At 35.6% G+C, this 14,644-nt stretch overlaps 1 protein-coding gene across 2 annotated transcripts in view; it reads right to left on the reverse strand.

The window, feature by feature from the left end:
• Window positions 1-11,681, reverse strand: part of LOC145292066 (17S U2 SnRNP complex component HTATSF1-like) — a 116,066-nt gene extending 104,385 nt beyond the window's left edge. The window contains exon 1 of one of the 2 annotated variants that reach the window (XM_080138118.1): window positions 11,430-11,681. The gene's annotated coding sequence lies outside the window, so the exon portion shown is untranslated. Of the gene's footprint in view, window positions 1-11,384 lie in introns of both variants that reach the window. The other variant, XM_080138119.1, reaches the window with a different exon arrangement.
• Window positions 11,682-14,644: the final 2,963 nt, after the last annotated feature.

Below are 14,644 nucleotides of genomic sequence, written 5' to 3' on the forward strand. Positions count from 1 at the left end.
TCATCATCATCATCATATAGATAGATGGATAGATGTTGTTTTGTTTTGGTTTTAGCGATATGTTTTGAATGAATTCAATTATTTACGAAAGTGCATTTTTACCTAAATGCGAGTTGGGAATAATTTTCCCTTTTAACCAATTTGGTACCCCCACATGGGGAGCGGTATATATTATTTTTAAAATGTAATGATGGACCCTCCTGTCGATTTCAACGTATGAGCTCTGCCACACCAACTTAAGTTGCTTGGAAATCCACCCAGTTGATTTGTTTATAGTGATGAAGGTTTTTTGCAGAACCAACCATACTTTTTGGTACAAGTGCTAATCTCAGTCAGTGGAATGGCTGCCACAGGACAGAGCAGACAGTAGACCTCAGGTTTTACATCAGTTTTCCTTTTCCTAGATGCATGTCTTAACGAAGACTGTGGGTGCATCTCTCCCAATGAATTAAACGTGCCTTCAGATACCAACCTAGAAATTTCTACATCTCAGCATGGTACATACATTGTCTAGCCTTATATATATATATATATAATTTATTCAATAAAAAACAACAAATAATTAATATGTCCTTTTACAAAACCGATATGCAAATACAAAAAAATTCATCAGACGACCTGCTGGCTTCAAAGGCCAACAGCAAGCTCAAAGCATTTCCATGAATAGTTATAATGGAGAGGTCTTTGTAAAGCCAAGTAAATTCATAATGATACTTGATGAGGCACTCAGATCAAGACTATCGAGGAAGCTACATGCAGCGAAACCTATCACTCCATAATAATTGATTGCAACACAAATCTGTCAAGAAAACCAGTGTAATTTGAATGCTTTTGATCCTCTGCTAAACGCTGCCTCATGTGCAGGGTTTGTTGCCAATTCTGTTACCGTCAAGGTTGCAAAAGTATCAACACAAGTTATATCCTATTTCAGCAACTTGCTGTTTGCAATGGGAAACACCATTAGGCCATTAAGCTATTTACCATCCTCTTTGTCAAGCTGAGCTGGTTTGAGGATCGATGGAAACCAGCGATGTCTACAATTCATCCACAGATATCGTTGAGAAGTAAAATAGGTAATACAAAAGTTATATAAAGTTATCTTGTCAGACCTAAATAGCAATGCATTCGGTAAATTGAGACTGTTTTTTGAAGTAGTTTTTTTTATTATTGTTATTATTATTATTCCACTATGCTATTAGTCCAATTTTAACTTGATTTTATTAAGTTTCTGTCTGCTAATAATTAGATTGGCTAGGAAGATTATTAGACTAGGGCTACTTTTCATCTGTGACCTAAACAAAACCAGCAACTTATGAAATACAATAATTGGCTACAATTTAAAATTGTAAATAGCTACCAAAATCTGATCACTTGTGAACACCATTGAAATACATTTTACAACATCAACGCTCTGATCCCCATCTGGCATCAATTGAAATGGATGGCTCTCGTCTAGGAGAAGCCCCATGTTTTGACAAGCTTCTGGGTTTGTCCTTTACTCCTGATCTGAAATGGAACACATACATCAAGTCTGTTGCCAGGGTCGCTGGGAAGATGGTGGGATCCTTCTACCGCTCCAGAAGATATCTCACTACTGATGTAATTCTCTATCTAATAAAAGCCAAGTATATCCAAGGATGGAATACTGTTGCCATATCTGAGCAGGAGCTGCTAAAAACAGCCTATCCTACCTTGACAGAGTACAAAATAGACTTCGTGGCTTAGTGGGGGATGCCCTTTTCTCTACCCTGCAACCTCTCTCCCACAGAAGTGACGTTGCGAGCCTATCCTTGTTTTATCGTTATTTCCATGGCAGGTGCTCCTCTGAACTCCAATCTCTGATCCCCCCCCCTCGCCAATTTTTCACGAAAAACACCTGTCTAGCTGAATCCACTGTGAAAAATTTTCCCCACTCTTTATCTGTGCCTAAATCAAAATGTAGATTCCATGAACAAAGCTTCTTTCTTAGAACTGCACACCTGTGGAACTCTGTTCCGTGTGCCTGCTTCCCACCTGACTACAACCTGGATGTCTTCAAGTCCAACGTTAACAAATTCCTAATGAACCGCCCCCTTAAGTAAACACTTCATTAAATCTCCACACTAACGTACTGTACTTGCAATAACCCTTATCCCTGAGTGGCTTCCGGGCCTTGATAAGTGGTGACCACTCTTCTTATTCATTGATTATTATTGTTTACTCCTTGCGATTTCTTAGGTAAGTTGTCATTCATAATTACTCACTGATATTAACTGATGCGTTCCCTGGAATCTCTCCAGATTTCCAGTACTCTCCACTGCCTTCAAAAATCATTGAAAATGATTTTGCATTTTTGCAATAGTCGTTTACCATTGATTGCTTGCTGACAATGGCCGTTAGTCGTCTCAGAGATTTGGGTGGCAATAAACCTCCTCAAGGTTCCAATACTCTTTGCACCCTTTAAGTTGCAGATTAGTGGTCTCCCTCTTTGGTCATTTTATACTCCTTGTCCCTTCACAAATATTTGTATGGTATCAGCTAAGGCTAGCCTCATCAGACTGTGTGTGCGTGTTTTGTTGAGACATGCAATATGTGAAATTTTTTGCCATCCTCGTCCACATGATGTTCTTTTTATTATTTTTATTTCTTTTGCAAATTTCATGTGGCTGATTAGCGTTTATAGCTTATGTAGATATGTTTCAGCATTCAAGGATTTTCCATAACTTAAAATTTCAGTTGTTGTCATCGTTGGCTTTGTTTAGAGTTAAATTACTCCTGATCTTTTTTTTTCCAGGAGTTTTCAAATTGTTCCTAATGCTTTTAAGTTTATTGGTATTCTGTTGAGTGTCTTTGTGTTTCATATTCTCTCCAGTTCTGTGTAGTTGCTTTGTTTTGCTGATTCTTTGATTTGCTGGGATGGCAAAACCTACAATTTGGCAATTGTTCTTTGACATATTATTATTATTATAACAACCAGCAAAACCCATGGAAATTCTATGGTACTTTCTACATCAAGTTTTGTATTGGCTAACTATCGTGATATTCCTAAGTTTTATGCATTCTCTAATTAGCTTAGTCGCCTTTATCTATTGCTAATGGTTTTATGACCATGGCTTAATACAGGAAAAAAAAAAGAAGTTAATCCCTATAATTGACTGTTAATAATAAAATTCTTTATGAAATAATAAATGTCTGCCAGAGTCAATACTATTTAAAAACAAGCCAAAAACTATATGGTCCCCTGACTGATGCATTTGTCATGTTTTTGAATCGAAGGTAATGAAGTAACTTACGAAAAAGCCCTATAACCACGACAAGGTATTGCTCCTGTATAAGTTTTTTTTTTTTAAATTCTAGATGTTAAATTTTGGGAGGGGGGTTCACATTCGTTATTTTTTTGTTATTTTATTGATATGAAGTAAATGAATCAAAACAGATATAAAGTAATCATACATTAAAGTACAAAACAAAGTGATCATTCAGGCTATGACAACAGAATATTCTTTTCATTGTTTTGACTCTCGAGTATATATCCAACACAAACACAGTTAATCAAGCAAGAACCACATCACTCTATATAAAAGCATATAAGATATCAACAGATACACACTCGAGAGTCAAAACAATGAAATGAATATGCTGTTGTCCTTGCCCTAGTGATTACTAAATGGGCAGGGAAGCCAGTGCTGATGAAGAGGAAAGTTCTGTATCAAGAATTAAGTCCAATATACCAACTTCAATTTGAGTGGTGTAATTTGAGCGCTGAAGAAATTGTTGAAATCCATTAAGGGATTCTATTAATGCCACATTGTTTGCAAGAAGCTGATCTAAATTGACATCACCCAACAAAAGTACCCTTATACCAACGGGTAAGTTGCTGAGCTCATCGTCTGAATACACTTTATGTAAAATTTCAAATGTTTAGACCAAAAATTGGCTGAGTAATTTGGTAGAAACTGCAGAGGTCAATTTTTTAAAACTTTGACCTCAATCATGACCTCTTAGCATTTATTGTTTTGGGCTCAAATCAAATTATAAAGTTAGATTCATGTCCAAGTAACCTATATCTAAAATTTCAAGTGTTTAGACCCAAAATTGGCGGAGGAGTTTGGCAGAGTTCTCAAAGGTCAAATCGTTAAACTTTGACCTTTTAACAGCCAAATTTCTGGCCGAAAACCGATTAAAAAGATTTTCCCAAATCTCAATATCCCTTATGTCAAATCTCGAGTCTGTAGACTTAAAATTTACAGAGTTATTTGGTAGTGAAGTGTAGACAGACAGACAGACAGACAGACAGACACACACACACACATTTTCACTTTTATAGATATATAATTGCTTTAAATATGTGCAATAATTTGATTTGGCTAAGAGTTCCTTTTTCTTACGATAATGTTCAAAAACATAAGCGTTAAAGTTTAAGCTATTCTTATTTAAAATAATTTTCCTATTTTCATAAAACTGCTAAGAGTCAGATTTTTTTAACCTATTATTATTACTAAATATTAGAAGACTTTAAAATAAGAGTAGCCAAAGTCATAAAGTTTGAAATCCTACGTGTTTGGGTCACATATTATACCTACTGAGGCTGCAACTCTGCTTTTTTACTTTCATTTTTGTTTCAAACTGTTTTGTTTTGTTTTACCAAAGTATCTTTTCTGAAATAAGATTCAGAAAATTAAACTTATATGGAACGGCTCATCAAGTACTTGTTTACATTAGACTTGAAGACAACCATATTGTAGTCAGCTGGAAAGCAGGAAAATGGAAGACAATTCCACAGGCGTACAGTTCTAAGAAAGAAGCTTTGTTCATGGAATCTACGTTTAGGTTTAGGCACAGATAAAGAGTGGGGGGGGAATTATTGATAGTGTTTTCAGCTAGACGAGTGTTTCTTGTGAAAGTTTGGCGAGGGGGGACCATAGACTGAAGCTCGGTCGAACACTTTCCATGAAAATAATGATACATCAGAGACAAGCTCGCAACATCTCTTCTATGAGATAGAGGTTGCAGAGAAGAGAAAAGGACATCTCCTACGAGGCTACGAAGTCTATTTTGAACTCTATCAAGGCAGGACAAGTTCTTTCTAACTGCTCCTGCCCAGATGTGGCAACAGTATTCCATCCTTGGACGTACCTGGCTCTTATATAGATAGAGAATTGCATCAGCAGTGAGATATCTACTGGATCGATAGAAAGCTCCCACCATTTTTCCAGTGGCCTTGGCAACAGATTTGATGATTCTATACTCCAACAACAACATGGCAAAAAAAAAGAAAGACAGACATACTGATGATGAAGTGTATCTTCGAAATATATTTATAAATTTCAATATAAATTTCAAACAAAATAAATGTTTATTTTGTAATAATGCGTTGTTTTAGCTTCAAACGTATCTAATACATATTTATTTTATTCAATAATGTGCATAGTTAAAAATTACTTAGTTCGACCCAGTTGATTGTTAGTATGAGAGATTTTAAAATAATGATGAAAAAATAAAAATCAGCAACTCATTTTAACTTGAAGAATGTAATAGCTGTCTACCATAAGTTTCAAAATGTCAAAACAGATACAAATTTAAAACTAATATTACTCACTGCATCACAGAAAGGCTGGATAGGTAAAGCTTGTGTTTATACATGGACAAACATAAGTGAAATTGAGTATGATAAAACTTTTGGGAAATCTTTGATGAAATTTTTAAAATGATGATGTAATCAGGAATTTTTTAAACCAGAGATTCTGCTGGGATCAGAAATTTTTAAAACACCAGAAACTAAAATTTTTTTAAACCAGATGCATCACAAGAGTCAGGAATTTCTAAGACTATGTGCCACACCAGACTTAGGGATTTTTAAAACTGAATGACGACGGGAAATAGGGATTTCTAAGATGGGATGCTCCCCCTTCACAAATCAGGGATTTTTTTTAACACAAGATGCCCCACACGAATCAAGGATTTTTAAAATGAAATGTCAGAATCAAAAGAATTCTTTTCAGCAACTCCACAGCTCTGTGGTAAAGAGTCGGGGTCAGGGGTCAGGGGTCAGCAATTTGTACAAAAGTCAGAGTTAGAGTTTATTAAAAAGCAGCGTTTTAGTCAGAGTTTTGTTTCATTAGACTCCCCGACATCTGGTGCTAAAAAAAGTAATTTTGAACGAAAGAAAGTGCGATGTTGTCAAGCAAGTATGAATGGCTGTGCTTTCATTTGAAAGATAATAGTGAAAATTGTTTAGATAGAAACAAATTGTATAAATCTAAATTTCAGATTATTAACACTTTGCAAATGTATGAAAACAAACATATTTAAATAATGACCTTTGAGAAGAACAATCGTTTTTATGAGAATTCTATTGTTTTAAAATGATTGTTTGATGGATGCTAACATTTTTCATACAAAAAGATTCTTTGTTAAATATGAGTTGGAATATCCATCATATGATGGGTTCATAATCACATCTCATCACACTCAATTTAACATTGGTTTTACATGCTGGCATATGTTGGATGGCTTTCAGAAATTGATTTTCAAACTAATTTATCTCTGGCCAGGTTTTTATTCCTCTCTAAACCTTGTTCATCCCTTGCAAATTTTTAGCTGCTACCTCAACTATTCTACATTTACCAACCTAAACACTATCATCCATTCTTTCCATGTGACCAAACCAACAAAATCTCCTGTTCTGCACACATCTCCTTATTCTGTCCAGATTTATTCATCCTCCCAACTCATCAGGTCTAAGCTTGTCTTTGAGAATCACGTTACACATCCATCATATCATTCTTATATCATTTCCTTCGATTCAACATATTTTCAATTTTCACTGACACACTCACAACATTCAATAACCGAACAAAGGACTACACACCAAAATACCTTGGCCTTCGGGTCAGGATCACAGTGTAGTATCTGTTATGATCCTACACTTCACCTTTTCTGTCATCAGCCCGTGGAGGAAAAATCCTTCCAGACTGAAACGATTTTTATTTTTGTTCATATCCAAAGTGCCCCTTTTGGGACACTAAATTTTCCCCACATTATACACTGACCTTGTGTCCAACTCAGCCCTCATGGGGAGGCAAGTAAATAGGAAAATAGATATTACATAACTGAATTTATGGGCTTAAAAAATTTCAATATTATGGAATTAAGATTTAATAAAGTTATCTTAGAATTCCTTGACCTGCACTACACCTCGAATCATGGTAACTTATGCATGTGATCCTGAGCAAGATTACACAAAATAGTTAATCAATCGCAAGTTCATAATTGAAGACCAACCACTTATGAACCGGCGAGCTTAGCTACGTCATCCTTTATGGTTGTTGTCCAAGTCCTTAGCTGTCAGAGAGGTAGGAAGGATTACATTGCAAATTAGCTCTCCCTCCAGGCGAGGAGCTGCATGTCCAAATCATTAAAGATGTCACTGTAACAGACACTATAAATTGAGGTGTTGGCCGAGAACAACAGTTTGGACACAGTTGGTTTATTAGCAATGCAAGGAAACAGCGGAGGCAGTAATTGCATCTTAGATTTGCTTTAATTATTTTTCCTCTATATGTGAATGATATGCTAGATGAATTAGCCAATGTCAACTAGAAGCAACCAAACTTCAAAGAATTGATATCTGAATCATAAATGCAGTCATCTTCCTACCATAACTTGGACATGCATTACTGGTTGACAATTGAGTACGTAGCTGATTTTCGTGGTGTATTATACTTGCCGCTCTCAGCGCTTCATCCGGATGACGTTGTTCATTTTAGAACCTTTTAACACCAGCCCTTATTCCATTCTTCTGCTCCGCTCTTCAGATTGCACTCGCCTTACATGTTGTGTGATCAAATCCACGTCGCTTCATATCCTATTTCAAACAATCCTAATAGTGCTTCTTCTCTCTTCGAACCGTCCTAGATTGTAGATCTAGTTCAGAATAAAATATTTTCTTAGGGTAGGATTGATCGCTCATCCTTACGCGACCAGCCCATTGCAAATGCAAAGGACCTTGGAACGATTGTGGAAAACTTTTTTTCTTTTTTTTTTTTACAAGGTGATCACCACTTATCAAGGCCCGGAAGCCACTCAAGGATAAGGGTTATTGCATGTACAGTACGTTAGCGTGGGGGTTTAATAAAAATGTCTCCTTAAGGAATTTGTTTACGTTGGACTTGAAGACATCCAGGTTGTAGTCAGGTGGGAAGCAAGCAGACGGAACAGAGTTCCACACGCATCGTTGTAGCAAGATGGTGACCAAAGCAAAGCGAATCCTTTCTCAACATAATGTTGCTTGCTTTCGATCCTCTTTACATAATTTTGGTGTGGCTTATTCTGGAGTATGCCATTGAGGCAACTAATCTTCAAAGAGAATACAGAGAATGCATAAAACATCATCAACAGAAATTTGAATTTACCTTTCGGAGAGTTATTCGCTTCAGTGTCAAGTCTCCATGGTAACCCTCAGAGGTATCACCGTCGCTTTTGTCTTAGCAGAAAAAAACCCCGCAAAGTTCAAAGTGAGCTTGAGCAAACATTCAGACTGTATGGAAATGTAAAAATCTGCGCATATCTTTTTTATACATGCCTTGTTGCACTTTGTTAATGTTTTGTTTGTTTTTTTTTTTTGTTTTTCTAATAAATGTGAATTTGAAATTTTGGTCTTGGGTTTGATTTTAAGAGACATCCAGAGGTGAGGCCCCATTTAGGGGTTGTGGGGAATGTGGAGTTGCCCCTTAATTATCGTTGCTCCCAGGTTCACTCTGGCTCAAGTGGTTAGGGCAACTGGTGCTATCTGATAAGGCTGTATGAAGATACTGGCTTCCTGACCAAAAAGGCAGCAAACACTACAGGCGACTGGGCAAAATACTCAAATCAGCATCAAAACCATACTGCTCTTGTGAGAATTATGCAAACATATGCAATTGCAGTTATGGACGTAAATTTATTAAAGTTTTTCTTTTCTTTACTCTTTTTTACTGAAGGATGATCCCTTACCAAGGCCAAAACTACTCAAGGTTAAGAGTTAAGGAGATGGATACCTTGTTAATTGGCAAATATAGATTAGATGAATCAAGCTTGAATTACATGTGAGTACGGTTCATAACATGAATTTGTTGACACTGGATTTGAAGATGACTATGTTGTAATCTGCAGGAAGCAGTCCTATGATAATGTGCTGCACAAATGGGAAAGCTTTGCAAAAAAGTTCTCTTTGTAGAAGTTTTGCTTGACACTAGGTAAACAGATGAAAGAAAAGTCTTTTTTTTTTCTCTCGTTGCAATGAATTCTTACTGTGAATGACTTACAAGGAGAAACCAAACATTGGAGCTCAGTCGATCATTTTTTTATGGAAATAACAGTAGCGTAGAGAGAGGGAAACTACTAAACTAGCAGCGTTTCTTTTCTGAGGAAGGAGCTGAAGTATTTGCTGTTGCCATAAGCCGTTACCATTTAAGCGGGTCAATATTGACAACCATGGGTCCGATCTGTACAAGCACCAAATTTGGTTTGTATTATATTAACATTATATATTCAGCAAGACTTTTAACGTTGACATGCGATCATTGATTAAAATGAAGAATACCTAAAGAAACGTAATAAATATATACCAATGCACAGATTCGAGTGCTGGTATTTTATTACTAGATTAAAATAGCGGTGCTTCTACATTATTCGAACCCAACCAAACCGACTTTTGCCGAAGCTGGAAATAAGGTTAAAGTTAGTTTGAAGTTAAATTGGGATTTTAAAAAATGAATAAATAAAAACAGTTCAAATTCTGCACAAGTACCAAAATGTGATTACGGTAAATTTGCTAAATCACCTTTTCCCGCCAAATGAGATTGTACATTTTTAAGCGATTAGGTGTAAACATTCAGGAAAACTTGATGGAGAGAAAAGAAATAAAATTTAAAGTGGGGGATCAATTTCGTTTATAAATTTAACTTTAAATGCTCCCCCATTCCCATGAAATTTTAACTATTATTTTGCCACTAACTTTTACTATCAATGTCATAAAACCACATGCAATCGCCTAAAAATAGCCCCTCCCCAACAACAAAAACGTAGAGATTTTTCCCCATAGTAAAAAAAAAAAAGAAAAAACAAAAAATGGCTATTAACTACCCTAAACCGCTAGAATTGCCCAGAAATGGGGGATCATTCGCCATTCAATTTTTATGCAAAACTGATCTCCCACTCTAAATTCTACAATAACCGTTTTATGAAGAGGTAAGGAAGGGGTCTCTTTCCGCAAAGTTTATCAGGACGTTTAAAAACAAAACATGCAATCGCCTAAAAAAGATGGAATCTCACTTCTGTGGTGGCAGAATCAGTTTTGAATTTCGCATCAGACGCATCATCACGACCATGAAATAATGATGGCATTATTTTAAATTAACACTATCAGCTTAATCACTCACTGCAAAAATGAGATTTCACCTTTGTTAGGCGATTGAGTGTTGTTTTGTTTTTAAACTCCCTGAAAAACTTTGCGGAAAGAGACCCGGGTATGTTTTACTATCTACCGTCCTTCGAAAAAGCGGTCAAAAAATCAAATAAATGTTACCAATTGCAACTTACTGTTCTACCTAACTGGGTAGGTTTTTAGTACTTTTACTTAATGTAAAATATTTATCCGGCTCGAAAAGCAACCGTTTTCCAAAGGTACGTGGTGATCACACAAAAAAAAAAAAAAAAAAAAATGGTCGTGTAACAAATACATTGTGGTCACTTTTTCTTGTGGTTGTTTGTTTTTTGAGCCGAATAAACATTTTACTAAAAACCTACCCAGTTAGGTAGAAGAGTAACTTATCTCGCCTTTGGTAACATTTATTTATTATATATTTGATCTTTTACCACTTTTTCGAAGGACTGTGGACAGTAAAACATATCCAACTTATCTTGCCTTGATAACATTTATTTGTTATATATTTGTTTTTTTGACAACTTTTTCGAATCTATGTCTATAGTAAAACAAACCCTGAAACGGTACTTATGCATATGAGAATACGGACAGTGCTGAAATAACGTTATTATTTAGAAATTTTAATTATTCTGCACTTTCACCTAACAATTTAATAAACAGAAGATATAATAATAATTGAATTGAACTTTAAAATCCTATCTAAAAAAAATTGCACGAATCCGTATTCTGCGTGAGTACCAATGAAACATTGAAGGCGCCCCTATTGTATCAAAGAATCAAAACGTACTTGATATTTTCCGTCAAAATAATTAGATTATTTATAAGTTGCTTAAAAAAAGGTAACAATCAAACTAGTACTATTTACTACTGCTACTTAACCTACTAAAAAGTTATCCTCGTGATTAATCTATTCATGCGTATTAGAACAAACATCTAGAAGTCTCTTAGAAATTCATTATAATTATTTAAAGATGCAAACCTGTTAATAACGGGTAATTAGCAAGGTAACAAAATTGAATATCACCTTTGTTTTTGTAAGATTCGCTTCCGAGAATTCTCTCACGCAGAAAAGTAAGCCATAATGATTTCTTTTTGTAAACGAGAACAGACTGTCGTAAAATCGTCAAAAATCTCTTCAAATGCTGAAAATGCATTGCATTCATAAAATTAAAAATGTTTTCAATCATATCCAAAATATAAAAGAACTTTATAAACAATATTTGTCGATTGTTTAGCTATGACGACTGTTCTAGTTTCGAATAATCAATTTGGCAACAGTCGAAAATTGGAACTACGAAACAGACTTAAACCCCTTGATTTTTTTTTTTTTTTTAATCTACCTACCGCGACTAAGCAGATAAAGTTGCGCAAATGTTATCCATAACTGCGATTCGATTTTAAACACCCAATAAACTTTTGGAGTCTCGGTTTTATTTCGATAACAAATAAGTTTGACTTTACGCGTGTCAAACATCTTTTTTGTCGGTATACAGACGCACTAAACCGCGACTATAGACGCTTAGAATTAATACAGAAATATCGGGTTTGTATTACAATCCACAGAAGTACGAAAAAGTTGTAAAAAAAACAAAAAAACATATAACAAATAAATGTTATCAAAGGCAACATAAGTTACTTTTCTATCTAACTGAATAAGTTTATTCGGTTCGAAAAACAAGTAATGTTGAGCGCTACGCATGGAAAGCAAGAAAAAATTGCTGTGATGTCTTTGAAGTCTCGATAATCGCTTCAAAATAAGAAGTAAAATAAACTAAGGATAGAAACCCACCAAATAAATGCCACAGTAACATTTATTGGATGGGTTTGTAACACCATTTTGTTTTATTTCTTATTTTGAAGTGATTATCGAAGCTTCAAAGATGTAAAGAGAATTCGTGGCCATTTTTTTTCCTTGTTCTCCGGTAACGCTGAATATTACTTGTTTTTTCGAACTGAATAAACATTTTACATTAGGTAAAACACTAAAAACTTATCCAGTTAGATAGAAAAATAACTTATCTTGCCTTTGATAACATTTATTTGTTACTTGATTTTGGACAACTTTTTTTGTACCTATTGTAATACAAACCCGAAAAGTCTTTAAATTGTACGTACGTATCATAGAACGAAGATGTCATATCCAAAAAGTAGTTTTATTTTTATAAAAAATAAATAAATAAAAATTTACGATTTTTAGCGATTAATAATTTTGTAATTATTATTTTGAATACAAAATCTCGGCAGTCGAATTGAATTGTCACCCTTGAAATTCTAAAACAACATAGCGGTTCTGTTGGAATTTTTTTTGTACCAATAATAGTGCCTGTCCCTGTTTACATTTATTATTTTTTATCTGGTTCTTGTATTTGATTTTTTGTATTTTATATCTTTTTTGATTCTTAGTTTCGTAAATTTTGGGTTTGTATGAAACTCCCTTTAATTGGAAGAAAAGAGAAATGCTAGCTCCGTGATGACGTCACGAGCCCAGCGCAAGATTTGCCCTCTTTGCATGCTCTGGATATTGGACGTGTTCATTGCCCGCCACAGACAAGGAATTTTGGAGCCTCCTTCAAAGAAGAAAACCCAGCAAGAATACACCGGGCATGCAACGAGGCATGCTTCTCAAAACTATCTACATTGCTACGTTTTGCACGTAATTTGAAGGAGTGTAATTATTTAAAAAGAAAAGAGCTTATTTTACGTGACAAGGAATTTTGGAAACTCCTACAAAGAAGAAACCCCGGCAACGCGGCATGCTTCTGAAATCCATCTCTGTGTCTACGGTTTGCATGCAAACATGGAAGGAGAGAAAATTCTAAAAGGACTTTAAACGAAAAAAAAAAAAGAAAAGGCACGTGCCTGACCGGCTTTCAATTTGTGAGTATGCTCCCAAAATTGACTACATATGAGAGTGTGATTAGAAACTATTATTTTGAATCTTATTATTGTATTCGTTCATGGATACGACATCTTCATTATGAGAACCAGTGTTATTTTTTTCATTATATGTTACCTTGGCGTTTTTTAAAAGTTAATGCCCGCAAAGGGAAAAATTTGCAACTTATTTTATTGTGAATAAAATCTCTTCTTCATTTCAAAGCAAGACCTTTATATTTTATTCTTTACCCCCCCCCCTTTTATTTCATGCTGTTATTTTTTTTTCAGGTTAGTTACTTTAGCATCAAATTTATCTGGAAGCAAGATAAAATTCCGACATTTCCAGCTCCATCCATCCCTCCCTTCCTCATAAAATTTAATTTTCTTATAAAAAAAAATTACTTGATCAGTTTCCATGATTTTTGGAATATGACATCATACTGTGACGGGTATGTACATTATTTGTCTGTATTTTTTTTTTTTTTTTAAGTGTAATTCTATATAAGCACTGTGTAGCGGTGTTACTCAATGGTGTTAGATATTTGTTCCCACCTGTTTTTGCTCCAAGACAGTGGCAAAAAATTAACAACAGTTACAACAAAGTTGCAATATTTTGGGTGTATAATGGGGTAGTCATTTAATTGCCGCCCACATCAGCAAAATGTGGCACAAGGCCGGAAAGTGGGAACCCCGCAGGCTCCCCTAAAGAAGGGGCACTCCTGCAATTTTAAAAATTGCCTGAGTAACCCCGTCGGCATTCCCCGGTCGGGGCGCCTCAGGCAGCAAGCAATAAACTTGCTCCACCGGAAAGCCCGGTGGCAAGGCCTGGGAGGGTGGACCTCCTAGGTATTACCCAAGCGGTGTACCTCAGTCCAACAGGTGCTGGGCCGGTTCCTGTTGGGCTGAGTGTCAAGTGACGAATCCTTGACTTGTACTACCCTGTCTCCCTGCAGCCGAAGCCGCTAGGAGACACATCCCATCACACTCGGTGTATAATGGGGCATGATCCCACACAGTCGGACGATTCTATTTATAAAGGATGCTGCTAAGAACTGACGAATCAAATTAATTAACATTCTGCTACCAACCAATCAGAAACCAGAATTGCTTCATAAATATTAAACCTTTTCTGGAGCAATTTCACATGTTCTTTCCTGGGTTTTGACACGGTAAGAATATTTTGTTCTGTGGAACTGTCTACTACAAACAAGTCACCTCCCAGGACTTGTGTGTAACAGCGAACCATCTGAAACTGTTCTGAAACTCAAAATGGCTTACACTTCTAGAGTTCTCACCTGTTTTTGCTCCAAGACAGTGGCAAAAAATGAACAATAGTTACAACAAAGCATACCTCTAAAATTC

The sequence above is a fragment of the Euprymna scolopes genome, chromosome 13 (assembly GCF_053919585.1).
Source record: "Euprymna scolopes isolate OS-2025 chromosome 13, ASM5391958v1, whole genome shotgun sequence".
Classification (NCBI taxonomy): Eukaryota; Metazoa; Mollusca; class Cephalopoda; order Sepiida; family Sepiolidae; genus Euprymna; species Euprymna scolopes.